This window comes from Lissotriton helveticus, chromosome 2_1 (assembly GCF_964261635.1).
Source record: "Lissotriton helveticus chromosome 2_1, aLisHel1.1, whole genome shotgun sequence".
Classification (NCBI taxonomy): Eukaryota; Metazoa; Chordata; class Amphibia; order Caudata; family Salamandridae; genus Lissotriton; species Lissotriton helveticus.
Window position 1 is genome coordinate 552,492,495 of NC_136059.1, and position 13,799 is coordinate 552,506,293.

Sequence of the window (13,799 nt, forward strand, 5' to 3'; positions counted from 1 at the left end):
TCAAAATTTGAAATGATCTGCAGTTGAATCTGTGGTAAAGTATAATAAAAAATGTTATTAACCACTATTACCAAACAGTAAATCAATAACAGTCATCAAAAACTTAACACACTACTTGACATTTTTACATATAATATTTTTTAGTGCTTTGGCAAATTTAGAATACAGAAATAGCAGAAAAGAAATGGAATTCTTCTTCATTTTACCTGTCCTGTTTTATATGTGAATCTGATCTAATTTTATGAGCATATTTTAATATTTTATTGAAGACACTACACATAACCTGTTTTTGAAGGTGTGTTTAATTTAAAATTAAACAGTTTACATTTTTACTTTTCATTTATTCTAAATTTTAAAAATAAATGTTTATAGTTCCATAGGCTCAAGCAGGTCAGCTTCCCACCCTATGTCATACAATTCTGACAAATCGGCATCCTCATCATGTTCTTCATCATCCTCAGGATTTAAATCATCCAAGGGATCTACTTCCACTGACGTTTCAATTACAAGTTCAATGATGAGGTCGAGATCAACTGATTGCTGATTGTCACTCATGTTGATGTTGTCGTTATCTTTAAAGAAAGAGAACAACAATGAGATGTTGCAGAGTAAGAGACAAATCTCAGAGATTATAATACTAAATTTGTTTAACAAGAGTAACATTTTGCAGCTATTATTTAGCCATGTCCAGCGATGCTGAGGAGGTGAGGCCTATGTCCAAGTTTTCAGTGAACAAGAATCATCTCTTCTTAACCTTGGATAAGCCTCACCGACTCTGTGTCCCCTGCTCATACTTAAATGTACAGGGGCAGATTTATGCTAAGTGGCGCATCCCCACGGATGCACCAGTTAATGTGCACCGCTGCTCTGCCACCCATAGTGTGCCGCATTTACAATGTGGAGCACCATTGAGCAAAAACAGCACAGATGCGTCACGCATCTGTGCCGCAAAAGCAGCACATTGCAGGAATCACGTCATAAGCGCGACATGTCTACTGCAATGCACAGGAGGAAGCCTCACATTGCATGGTGCATCACTTCTTATGCCTGTTTCAAACAGGCGTAAGGATTTGATTCAGCAATGCTATAAAGCTGACTCAGTGAAATCTTCTAAATTTCACTCTGTTAGTTTTACAGGGCTTTCATGCAAATTAATGCATACCTTGCAACAAAACACCTATATGAAAACTGACGCAGGTTTCATGTGGCACAGGACTTTACAGCATGACACATCTGCCTAGATGCATCAAGTTGTAAATATGTCACCACATAGCAAATCTTTTGCACCGCCGCTGCGTCACAAAAGTGACGCACAGTGACGCAAAAGAGACATACACCTATCATAAATCTGTCCCTAACATTTTAAATGATTGATTCAAGATTACGATAAAGTGTGGCCTATCCAGAGGTTTGTTTGAGGTGAGGCCTATTCAGAGTTGCAGATGAAATTTACGCTTGTTGAAGAGTACAGAGGAGATAATACATGTGAAGGCCTACCAATGAAGTAAGTCATATCCACTTCACTCTTGAACAAAGGCCAGACCTTTTCTGTGTCCATGGACAGACCTAAACTTCATCTGCACAATGTCATTCGTAAACTTAGGAAACACAGGTGATGTAATTGAAAAATGTGGAGTTTCTTTTCCTCATTTCACAATCACATCACCTGTGTTTCCTTTGCTTAGGTATCTCATAGTGCAGATGGACTCTAGCATATGAAAGAGTACACATAAGCTGAGCAGTGTATACAACAATTTTGACATTTACAGAAGATTCAGCTTCTTATCTTGTTGGAGATGAAATGAGGCCTGTCTTGCAACATGGTGCATGTTTTACATCACTGCTGCATCGGTTTCATGTGGCACGGGACTTTACAGCATGACACATCTGCCTAGATGCATCAAGTTGTAAATATGTCGCCACATAGCAAATCTTTTGCACCGCCGCTGCGTCACAAAAGTGACGCACAGTGACGCAAAAGAGACATACACCTATCATAAATCTGACCCTAACATTTTAAATGATTGATTCAAGATTACCATAAAGTGTGGCCTATCCAGAGGTTTGTTTGAGGTGAGGCCTACTCAGGGTTGCAGATGAGATTTACGCTTGTTGAAGAGTACAGAGGAGATAATATATGTGAAGGCCTACCAATAAAGTAAGTCATGTCCACTTCATTCTTGAACAAAGGCCAGACCTCTTCTGTGTCCGTGGACAGACCTAAACCTCATCTGCACAATGTCATTCGTAAACTTAGGAAACACAGGTGATGTAATTGAAAAATGTGGAGTTTCTTTTCCTCATTTCACAATCACATCACCTGTGTTTCCTTTGCTTGGGTATCTCATAGTGCAGATGGACTCTAGCATACCAAAGAGTACACATAAGCTGAGCAGTGTATACAACAATTTTGACATTTACATAAGATTCAGCTTCTTATCTTGTTGGAGATGAAATGAGGCCTGTCTTGCAACATGGTGCATCTTTTCCATCACTGCTGCATCGGTTTCATGTGGCACGGGACTTTACAGCATGACACATCTGCCTAGATGCATCAATTTGTAAATATGTCGCCACATAGCAAATCTTTTGCACCGCCGCTGCGTCACAAAAGTGACGCACAGTGACGCAAAAGAGTCATACACCTATCATAAATCTGTCCCTAACATGTTAAATGATTGATTCAGGATGACATTAAGGTGTGGCCTATCCAGAGGTTTGTTTAAGGTAAGGCCTACTCAGAGTTGCAGATTAAATTTACGCTTGTTGAAGAGTATAGAGGAGATAATACATGTGAAGACCTACCAATGAAGTAAGTCATGTCCACTTCACTCTTGAACAAAGGCCAGACCTCTTCTGTGTCCGTGGACAGACCTAAACCTCATCTGCACAATGTCATTCGTAAACTTAGGAAACACAGGTGATGTAATTGAAAAATGTGGAGTTTCTTTTCCTCATTTCACAATCACATCACCTGTGTTTCCTTTGCTTAGGTATCTCATAGTGCAGATGGACTCTAGCACATGAAAGAGTACACATAAGTTGAGCAGTGTATACAACAATTTTGACATTTACAGAAGATTCAGCTTCTTATCTTGTTGGAGATGAAATGAGGCCTGTCTTGCAACATGGTGCATGTTTTACATCACTGCTGCATCGGTTTCATGTGGCATGGGACTTTACAGCATGACACATCTGCCTAGATGCATCAAGTTGTAAATATGTCGCCACATAGCAAATCTTTTGCACCGCCGCTGCGTCACAAAAGTGACGCACAGTGACGCAAAAGAGACATACACCTATCATAAATCTGTCCCTAACATTTTAAATGATTGATTCAAGATTACGATAAAGTGTGGCCTATCCAGAGGTTTGTTTGAGGTGAGGCCTATTCAGAGTTGCAGATGAAATTTACGCTTGTTGAAGAGTACAGAGGAGATAATACATGTGAAGGCCTACCAATGAAGTAAGTCATATCCACTTCACTCTTGAACAAAGGCCAGACCTTTTCTGTGTCCATGGACAGACCTAAACTTCATCTGCACAATGTCATTCGTAAACTTAGGAAACACAGGTGATGTAATTGAAAAATGTGGAGTTTCTTTTCCTCATTTCACAATCACATCACCTGTGTTTCCTTTGCTTAGGTATCTCATAGTGCAGATGGACTCTAGCACATGAAAGAGTACACATAAGCTGAGCAGTGTATACAACAATTTTGACATTTACATAAGATTCAGCTTCTTATCTTGTTGGAGATGAAATGAGGCCTGTCTTGCAACATGGTGCATCTTTTCCATCACTGCTGCATCGGTTTCATGTGGCACGGGACTTTACAACATGACACATCTGCCTAGATGCATCAATTTTTAAATATGTCGCCACATAGCAAATCTTTTGCACCGCCGCTGCGTCACAAAAGTGACGCACAGTGACGCAAAAGAGTCATACACCTATCATAAATCTGTCCCTAACATGTTAAATGATTGATTCAGGATGACATTAAGGTGTGGCCTATCCAGAGGTTTGTTTAAGGTAAGGCCTACTCAGGGTTGCAGATTAAATTTACGCTTGTTGAAGAGTATAGAGGATATAATACATGTGAAGACCTACCAATGAAGTAAGTCATGTCCACTTCACTCTTGAACAAAGGCCAGACCTCTTCTGTGTCCGTGGACAGACCTAAACCTCATCTGCACAATGTCATTCATAAACTTAGGAAACACAGGTGATGTAATTGAAAAATGTGGAGTTTCTTTTCCTCATTTCACAATCACATCACGTGTGTTTCCTTTGCTTAGGTATCTCATAGTGCAGATGGACTCTAGCATATCAAAGAGTACACATAAGTTGAGCAGTGAATACAACAATTTTGACATTTAGAGAAGATTCAGCTTCTTATCTTGTTGGAGATGAAATGAGGCCTGTCTTGCAACATGGTGCATCTTTTGCATCACTGCTGCATCGGTTTCATGTGGCACGGGACTTTACAGCATGACACATCTGCCTAGATGCATCAAGTTGTAAATATGTCACCACATAGCAAATCTTTTGCACCGCCGCTGCGTCACAAAAGTGACGCACAGTGACGCAAAAGAGGCATACACCTATCATAAATCTGTCCCTAATATTTTAAATGATTGATTCAGGATGACGATAAGGTGTGCCCTATCCAGAGGTTTGTTTGAGGTGAGGCCTACTCAGGGTTGCAGATGAAATTTACGCTTTTTGAAGAGTACAGAGGAGATAATACATGTGAAGGCCTACCAATGAAGTAAGTCATGTCCACTTCACTCTTTAACAAAGGCCAGACCTTTTCTGTGTCCGTGGACAGACCTAAACCTCATCTGCACAATGTCATTCGTAAACTTAGGAAACACATGTGATGTAATTGAAAAATGTGGAGTTTCTTTTCCTCATTTCACAATCACATCACCTGTGTTTCCTTTGCTTAGGTATCTCATAGTGCAGATGGAGTCTAGCATATCAAAGACTACGCAGAAGGTTACAACTGTATGGAACATGGCTATGTAAGTCAAAAAATCAAAATCTAAATTTGCCGAGCACACATGGGGGCATATTTACAAGGACCTTGCACCACAGGGAAAGGTCTTAAATTAAAATGGGAAAAATAACATCAGAGAGACTCAAAGGCCTTATAAATATGCCCCAAGCAACCTATGAAGCTCTAGCATTACATATCAAGAAACCTAATTGATTTCAAAAATCGTTTTTAAACACATCATCTAAATAAATTATATACCTACATGCATCAGGAAGTGACTTAAAATGCCCTAAGACACATGAAAGCGTTTTTTTTTTAAGCCCTTGCTCCATTTTTAGATCACTTTTAACATGGCTATGTAAGTCAAATAATCAAGATCTAAATTTGCCAAGCACAGATGGGGGCGTATTTACAAGGACCTTGCACCACAGGGAAAGGTCTTAAATTAAAATGGGAAAAATAACATCAGAGAGACTCAAAGGCCTTATAAATATGCCCCAAGCAACCTATGAACCTCTAGCATTACATATCAAGAAACCTAATTGATTTCAAAAAACGTTTTTAAACACAACTTGTAAATCAATTATATTCATACATTCATGGGGAAGTTACTTAAAATACCCTAAGACACATGAAAGCGTTTTTTTAAGCCCTTGCTCCATTTTTAGATCACTTTTAACATGGCTATGTAAGTCAAATAATCAAGATCTAAATTTGCCAAGCACACATGGGGGCGTATTTACAAGGACCTTGCACCACAGGGAAAGGTCTTAAATTAAAATGGGAAAAATAACATCAGAGAGACACAAAGGCCTTATAAATATGCCCCAAGCAACCTATGAAGCTCTGGCAGTACATATCAAGAAACCTAATTGATTTCAAAAATCGTTTTTAAACACATCAACTAAATCAATTAGATACCTACATTCAAGGGGAAATGACTTAAAATGGCCTAAGACACATGAAAGCGTTTTTTAAAGGCCCTTGCAAAATTTTTGGGTCACTTTTAACATGGCTATGTTAGTCAAAGAATTAAAATCTAAATTTGCCAAGCACAGATGGGGGCATATTTACAAGGACCTTGCACCACAGGGAAAGGTCTTAAATTAAAATGGGAAAAATTACATCAAAGGAAGTCAAAAGCCTTGAAAATATGCCCCAAGCAACCTATGAAACTCTAGCAGTACATATCAAGAAACCTAATTGATTTTTAAAAACGTTTTTAAACACATCTTGTAAAACAATTATATTCATACATTCATGGGGAAGTGAGTTAAAATACCCTAAGACACATGAAAGCATTTTTGTAAGACCCTTGCACTTTTTTTGCATCACTTTTAACATGGCTATGTAACACAAAGAAACAAAATCTATTTGTAAAACACTTGACACAAAGCAACATTTTAAATACACAACTTTCTTCATAATTTTCTCCCTAAACCATACTATTCTCTACCTAAATTAAATGAATCTTTTCTCACCTTAGCAAATACTTTATGAGTTTCAAAACAGTCTCAGAAACACACCAAATTGTCTTTAGCAGAGCAAAAGGTATGCACTCCAGAGTCTGCAGCTATGAAAAGCACAGAAATGCTGTAACTCATCACACATATCTCTCATGTCACCCAATCAAAACTCTTCCCTCACTTTTTTCAAATCAACACCCTTCCCCCCTCTGGCCTTTCTGCCTTTTTTGCATAGCAACCACCTCCTGAAAGACCTCTCATGTTTGCAAGTTCACACAACAATGTTTCAATTGAACTCTGAACTCTCAGTGCACTTGCGTATCCAGTGCAATCTTTCATTAAATGATTTTTTCTTGACCATTCAAATTACACCTTTCAAACAACACATCCATGCACCCTAACTTTCTGTTTTCAGCAATCAAAATCCACCAATCACTGCTACTGCTTCCTTAACACAGAAACTCCACAGTTTTTTTCATTTTAAACTCTTATTTTTTCAACTCCCATTTCATTGCCACACTTCATCTGACTGCAGCAGAACCTCCTCTCACCATGTTTTCTGTCTGGATTGTTGGACATAGTTACATCTACTGGGCTCAAAGGTATGCTGAGAACAGAAATTTACCTAACCTCAATTTACAAGATGTGGAAATTAAGTGGTTTGGCCACAGAGGATTACAATTTCACCAATTGATACCATTGGTGAAAACCTTTATGCATTTGCCTAAACCTGACCTGTTAATTGTGCACTGTGGAGGAAATGACTTGGGCACTTTGACTGGGGTAGGTCTGGAAATGCTTTTAAAGGACACCTTTGAGCAATTGATGGCACTTTTTCCTCAAACTGCCTTGGTATATTCAAATATATGCCAAAGACAGAAATGGAGGTGGTCGAACCAATTTTATCCACAAATTGAGAAGTCGAGGAAGCATGTAAACAAATCTGTTTCAGCTTACATGAGAGACCATGGAATGGGCTCCATGTACAACAATAACTTGCGTTACTACATGCAAGATATCTACAGAGGAGATGGAGTTCACTTCTCAGATGAGGGCAACAGAGTTTTCATTTTGAATTTAAGACTGTGCATTGGTACCTACTTATAAGTACCTAAATGTACCATAAACCCAAAAGCTCTTCTCAGAGCTACCCTACATCTGATCACTCACAATTATTATTTTACTCTAACTTTTTTCACAAATTTTCAACAAAGTACGCTCCCCGGAGCGCTACCTGGTACGCGAACCGGAAGCTAACCGCGCGAAATTTTTTAAAAAAATGTTTTTTTTCCGCACATATGGGCCTCCTCAGCCACCCTCAGAAAACCTAGGGGGTCAAGATACGTCTACCGTGCCCCCTTCTACCCATTCTGAACATTATTTGCCCTCCATCTTGTATCTTAATTCGACCGAAACACAAAATGGTGGACTCCCGTACCGCTGCCGGTTCACGTACCGGGGCGCTCACCGGGAAGCGCTCCATCAAAAAAGGTGGGAAAGTAATTTACAGAAGAAACTCTGGAGACACTTTCACCAAATATAGATTAGCTCATACTACATACCAATCCCTACCATTTTCACAAATTTGGTTGGAATTCCATTTAGCCATTTAGCCTGTAGACCTCTCTAAATACCCTGAGGTAAATTACTTCACAAAACACATCTGAAGTGTTGGAATTGACAACCAATTAAAATGTTACTTTCATTTTCTATTTTTTTTTACCTGACATTTGATTGGTTATGTACCTGAATATATATAAAGGAAGAGAAGGAAACACAGCCATTTTGACTACTACTTCCTGGTGTACATTTCAATAGGATTTTCACTAATAACTTCAACTTCTTTTTAAAGGTAAGTTGTTATTTTAAAAACTGAAGTATATTGTGCACTTTAAGTTAATATGGTAAACTTTTTCTGATAGTTATATACTATCCCTCTGTAGTAGTTATAGATTTAGATAGACTTCTCTGTTATAGTTATGGATGGACTTAGGCTTCTCTTGTATAATTATGAATTTACTTACGTTAAATCACATACACTTTTTTATATTCCTACTTCCACTCTGATACTATACACTGCCCAAAGATAAATTCACTGTTAAAACTGCCTATCTAAAATTAATCCCAACAGTGCCCTATCTCTACTAATATATATTTTTTTAATGCAAATTTCAGACAAAATGGAAGGCGAACAGAAAGTTTCATTTGAAATTGTCCTTGCAGAGACCAACCAAGAAATCATTGATCCAAATGACATTGAATTTATGGATGAAACTTGGGACCAAGAACTACTGCAATGTGTGCAATCAGTAGATGTCCTCCTTGAAAATGAGGACATTTTACACACTCAAAAATTACAAGCTATGTTCAATGAAAATAACGACATTTCAGACAGTGAAATGTTAGACATTTTATAAAATTTTGAAACACAATGACAATAATAAATAATTGCTTAAAAAATAAAGAAATAAAAAAAATCAACAAAACAAACAATCAATTAACATACAATATTTGAAAAGTCTATCATTCTTTTTTCCTTATAGTACGCTCCCCAGAACGCTTCCCGGTGCGCGTACCGGGCGCTCCCCACGCAAAAAAAAAAAAAAAAAAAATATATTTTTTTGCCCCGCGGGGCCCTTTTAAAGCCTCCACATCAAACCTAGGGGGTCAGGGAGGATCTACTATGCCCCCTTATGGTCATTTCCCCCTTTGTTTTTGCCTCCTCTTGTCTCTCGATCCTACCGAGAGACAAGATGGCGGCCGCTCCGGACTGTTTAGAATGTTGACAGACACCGGAGAGCCAATCAGCTTCGCTACGCGAAGTTCCGTTACGCGTCAAGTACGCGAACCGGAGCGCTACCCGGAACGCGCTTACAGATATATATCTTTTTTTGAACGTTAATTTCTCAAAATCCACTGGAGCACATATCTTGAGACCTAGCAAAGGCACATCGGGCTACCAGTCCCTACAATTTTGCCAAGTTTCGTGCAAATCCATTCAGCCGTTCGGGCTAAAAGTGGGGCCAACCGCCCTATGGAAATTAACATGGGAAAAACACGTTTTGGGACCCCCCTTTTTTCTCAGCCCCCCTTGACAAACCCCCCCCCAAATTTTCAGTGGCTGCTCAGAAACAAAATGTTCCATTTTCCTGAAAATTTCAGCCAATTCCGTCCACAAACGCCAAAGTTATTAGACATAGAATTTTCAAAAATCCCATAGAGAAAAAATCCTAACTATATATACCTACTGGCGACCGCCAGTAGGTAATATATATATATATATATATATATATATATATATATATATATATATATATATATATATATTCCACACTTACCTTACCTACTGGCGGTCACCAGTAGGTAGTTATAGTTAGGACCTATTTTGAAATGAAATTTGATTTATTAAGCGCATGGCTTCCCGAGAGCGTCCCAGCGCTAAAGAACAAAAAGCAGACTGAAGCGGGTACCGTTAATTAGGGCTCACTGGGAAAAAGGAATGTTTTAACAAACTTCCGGAACTTCAGATAGCTGGGTTCAGTTTGAATCATGCCAGGAAGGGCATTCCACAGTATTGCCGCATTAACCGAGAATCGACGGCCCCCAGAGCGCGCCTTCCTCACTCTGGGGATCTTGGCCAGATTTTCAAGGTCAGAACAGAGAGTCCGAGAACCTTTGTAAGGGCAAATCAAATTCCTAAGAATAGGGAGTCCCTTACCCTGAAGTGACTTGTGGGTTATGCAGAGAGATTTAAAAACAATTCTTTCCCGAATCGGCAACCAGTGAAGAGATCTCAGTGCAGGCCTGTCCGAAGATCTTATTGAGGAGCCGGTGAGCACCCTAGCTGCTGAGTTCTGAACACGTTGGAGGGTGTTGATGGTTGCTTCGGGTGCCGCCAAAAACAAGGCATTGCTATAGTCCAGTCTGGATAATATTAACCCCTGGATTAGCAGTTTCCTGGAATGGAAAGGCAGGAGTGGAAGGACCTTCCGCACAGACCGGAGTAGGCCATAACATATGCCTGCTGTTTTCTTAGCTTGGGTCCTGAAAGTCAGGTCCCGCTCAAACCACACCCCTAAGCTTTTAATTTCGTCTTCAGGGCGGGAAGGTCACCCAGACAGGGAGGCCAGATGGACTTGGGTAAAGATGTTAGTTGGTGGCCCAGAAGCATAAGCTCTGTTTTGGCTCCATTCAGTTTGAGCCGATAGGAAATCCGCAACATTCTATTTGGAATAACTTTGGCGCCGGTTGACGAATCTTCTGCAAATTTTTAAAACTAGTGAAGCACTCCGGTCTGCTCCTATCCTGAAAGTCTTGGGGTGATTCATCAAGCGGGGGCCGAGAAAAAAGGGGGGTCCCAAAACATGTTTTCCCCATGCAATTTTCCATAGGAACCGTTCATCGCTGCTTCAGCCCGAACTGCTGAACGGAATTACAACAAATTTAGCAAAGAGGTAGTCCTTGGTTCGGACTCGTGCCTTTTGCTTAAATGGTGTAAATCAGTTCAGTAGTTCCTGAGAAAATCACAATTAAAAGTACATATATATCTATGGCCGGGGTGGGTCCGCGCATCCTGAGCGCACCCTAAGCGTACTGTCCCGATCACGTGCTGAATGCTAATTGGCTGTCAAGTGGTTGTCAACATTCAAAACCAGGAAGTGTTGGCAGACATTTTGAGGCTCGGTAGAAGCGAGGGTCAAGAAATCAGTGGAACTAGTGTTCAAAATGCATAAAAGGGGCAGGTTAGAAATATCTTGACCCTCTAGACCTGCTTAGGGGGTCCCACAAAGACCCCCAGGGCCCAAAACATTTTTATTTTTTAAACGGAGTAATGTGCGCAGGGTGCATGGATCCGCCGTAAAAAAAAATTAAAACGAAGCGCGGGCTCCAGTGCTTGTTTAAAAATTAGCTACTGGGGGGGCCAAATACCGGGGTCTAAAATATTACATTTGATGGGGGTCCAGAGGGGCCCCGTAGCCCAGGGAACGCCATCCTTCAGTGGTACAAAATAAACGGGTGGGGGGCTCAAAGGCACTCCCCCAGTAAAATACTTGGGTAGGGGGGGCTTAAAGGCCCCCTTCAACCCCGGTGACCGCTAGGTGGGGGAGGCTCAAAGGTCGCTCTAAGCCCTGGGGATCACCACCCTCTGGGGCTTTTTATATTGTGGGAGGGGGGCCGTGTGGCCCCATTCTGGAGTAGTCGAGGGCCCTGGAGAACACCACTCCCCAGGGCCGGCTCCTGCTGTGTCTCGGGGTGCCTACCCCATGGACACTGCTGTTTGCTATGGCAGGGTGGGAGTCAAGGTTCCCGCTCTGTCATAGCAAACTTGAGGGTATAATAACAAGGGCCATTTTGACGCATTTTTTAAAAAAAAAGCCAAAAATGTGGTGAAAATTATATCGCCCTGTTTACTAGGCGACGCTAAGATGCATTAATGCATGTTAGCAGTCGGTTGGCTAATGGCTCGCCTCGCATCTCCAATGAGTTGCAATGTAGGCGTTCCCAGAGGCAAGGTAGGTGTTCCTATGACAATAGAACATGGAAAAGGGAGGTACGACAATAGGGTTGTATTTCCAAGGTGGCCCTGGACTTGAGGATCGATAGCAAAACTCTCGCTAATTGCGGTTACTGCCGGATTCTAACATCTGCTCTGAAGTGGCCTTAAGCATGTTTAATATGCGAGGTGGATTGATATATTAAGTCCACAGTCTTATATTAAGAAGCTTTTCACTTGCGAACATGAATTATTGCTGTATTTCTCGTGATTTTGGGGACATATTTACAAGGACAGCGTTAAAATTATCATCGCGTTAGCGTCAGGAAAGTGCCGCTAAAGCGGCGATAATGGGTTGCATAATAGGCTCTTGAGAATTCCTGAGAATTTCCATAGAAGCCCAGGTTTACAGCAGAACATGTTAACGCTGTCCTTGTAAATATGCCCATTGTAGACTCCTCATTTTACTGTAAAGAAAATTGTCACCTACTACTAATTTTTATTCTTCCCCTGAATCCCATCCCATGGCCGTATATACAACGTTTGGAACTGTGGGTGGAGCCCCAATGTCTCTATGGTCCCAGCTAGCTCCCGGCGTCCTTCTGAAGCCGCCATTACTTTTCCACACGGGGACCTGCTATATGCAGCACCCCGTGGGGAAAAGCAATCTGCTTTGCATTTTGAAAGAGAGAGCAGGTTTCCTTGTTCTCTCTTTCAAAATCTAAACCAAGTTTGCTATGGCAGGGCGGGAGCTTCGGCTCACACCCTACCATAGCAAACAGCAGTGTAGAAAAAATCTCCCGGTAAGACAACAAAGGATTATCAAGCCCATTATCGCCGTTTTAGCGGCAGTTTGCTGCCACTAAAGCGGTGATAATTTTAATGCTGTCCTTGTAAATATGCCACAAAGTTTTGGAATGTGGACAATCCCGTCTCCCATTTAAATAGCCACGAAGGATTTAGTGAAGAGCACACTGTGAAACGTGAAGCAGCAGTGTCTGATTGGGATCGATAAAGAAGTGCCCATTGTTGAGTACAGAGTAGGCAAATTGTACATGGGGTTTTGTGTAATGCCAGTGGCTATTGCTTGCGCCCTCTCTTGAGGTTAATTCGAAGAGTTGTGTACTTCTTTTGCTCCTAATGTACACAGTGTTCTTTCGTCTCTGTTTGCTTTCTCCTCCATCATGTAGAGGACTTTGGGTAAATATGACTGTTTCTGTACAGCCAGCACCTTTGAACCCTACCCCCAAACTGCTTACTGCCTGTTACCATAGTAATAGTTCATGGAACACTCAATTGAGCACACATGGCACAAGTTCAGCACACAATTTTTCTAATCCAAACATCAAGTATGGTTGAGTTTTCAAAATTTTCCATAGGAACCGTTAATCGCAGCTGCAGCCTCTTATTGAAAAGGTTGAAGAGCTGGTAAAGAGTTAGCCCCGGTATTACACTTCTTAGTAAATCTTTTACAAATTATGGGGTATAATTTTAACAGCTTCCTTGTAATTATTCCCCCAAGTACTGTGTTAATGTCACATGTGAATTGGGCGCAGAAGGGTACAGAGATGTTTTGTAGTCTAGGAGACGGCCACCTTCCCGAGAACTATTTAATAATTGTTCGAGAAGTTTGAGGCAACTTAAGTCCGGCGATTGCCATATTCAGGATCTTTATTTTAATATGCAGGGTGTGCCTGGGCAGTCTCTGAAGCCTCGTGGTGCTAGGCAGTGCCTTATTTGTTTTGTAATCACACAGGCAGTACTTATGGTGTTATAAAGTGATACACTCATAGAACTCTTGTACTTGTATAATTACTCAGGATTTATGTGCCTA